General features: G+C 40.6%; 1 long non-coding RNA gene across 1 annotated transcript; it reads right to left on the reverse strand.

Moving 5' to 3' along the window:
- Positions 1-74: 74 nt before the first annotated feature.
- Positions 75-1,460, reverse strand: LOC104916662. Its single transcript, XR_796633.2, has 4 exons — positions 736-1,460; positions 558-626; positions 279-359; positions 75-174 (listed from the first exon to the last, which is right to left on the reverse strand). It is a non-coding gene; the product is annotated as an uncharacterized LOC104916662 (long non-coding RNA).
- Between the last annotated feature and the right edge of the window lie 35 nt (positions 1,461-1,495).

The raw sequence follows: 1,495 nt of genomic DNA on the forward strand, positions 1-1,495 counted from the left end.
TGGGAGATGCTTTCCAACTCATCCACAGGCTTCAGCTACCACATTAGGTAGTTACCAGCATTTTATCACTGTCATTTACTTGCCTTACCACCCCCAATTTTGTGAGAGCTTACCTCCTGCGCAAACACTGGATGGCTCAGCAGCAAGAATCTCAATGCAAGATTTCTTGAGAATCTGAAAGATTTAAGGTAAAGGCATTTTTGGTGATCATTTTTAATCTATGCTTTAATAACACAGGAAAGGGTCCCCATTTTTAGGTTTCAGAATTGCCAGCTTACTGAATCAATGGTTCCTCTTAGGGCATAAAAGCCTCCCGTAACTGGAAAAACATGATCGATGCTGTCAGCTATTGTTGACAGCTGCAAAGAAAGACAATCATAAATCATGAGGAAAATAAAATTACAGTGAATACAACTGGGCCCCTTCATACTTGCTGAAAGACATCATAGTGACATGAAATGATTTATGCCTCAAGTAATTAAATAAATGCCTTCAACTAACGCTATTACTTCTCTACAAGTGGAAAAGAAAAACAAAATAAAAGCAAGCAAGATTACCTGAGTTTCATTGAAATCTTTCACTCCAACACAATAAACGATAGCTCCAAAGCTTCTGGCTCTGTTGGCCTAAACAAAAAAAATTGCCATGAAGTGCAAAACCATATAAGCAATGGAGCCAAAAGTAAACACCTACACGTTTGACTTGAGCTAGTCTGGGAAAACGAAGGTGACTTACTTCTTGTTCTGCATAATAGAACTGAACGTCCTGCAACTCTCCATCCGTCAGAGCAATAATCACACTAGCAGTCCGAACTCCTACATGGACAATAGTTAACAGATTGCATATGGATGACACAAGATTTGACAGAGAAAATAAGTTTGAAGTGACACATGCCTTTTTGCTGACAAAAACTCAAAATCACAAGGCCAGAATCTCAGCCTGATTTGTGCGGACTTTGTTGGAAACGCACTCATCTACCCCAGCTGAAGGTCAGATGTATGACAGCATACAGCAGGCAGAAAATTGTGCACCTTCAACACACACAAGGAGCAGAACTGCTCCAGCAAGGCCCGTGCACAAACTTCTCTCCCATATAGCATCTAGTCAAAGTTACATCTACACCCTTCATGTGAAGAAATGGCAAAATTTATTCTTAGAGACAGACAAGTTTTTCCTCTGCTCTTGACAAATATCTATCTACATGGACATTGTCCAGAGATTGCCAGCGCAAGACCTTTACAAGATGAGCTCTCCTGACACCCTACCTTCACCTCCACCAGGTTTTCAAGAAGAACCCCTACTGAACACAGAATGAAGAGGTACTTCCACAGTGCTTCAGTCCTACACTTTTCAAACAAGAATTGTCAGTGAAGTTCATAGGAATTATTAGCCTGAAAAAATGCAAGACCCACTGGAGCAAATTCATGTCTTGAGATAAGCAAGTTCATGCCCCACATAAGCTTATGTGAAAAGGTTGCATGAGTTTTGGCTAGCT

The sequence above is a fragment of the Meleagris gallopavo genome, unplaced genomic scaffold (genome assembly GCF_000146605.3).
Source record: "Meleagris gallopavo isolate NT-WF06-2002-E0010 breed Aviagen turkey brand Nicholas breeding stock unplaced genomic scaffold, Turkey_5.1 ChrUn_random_7180001927095, whole genome shotgun sequence".
In the NCBI taxonomy this organism is placed as follows: Eukaryota; Metazoa; Chordata; class Aves; order Galliformes; family Phasianidae; genus Meleagris; species Meleagris gallopavo.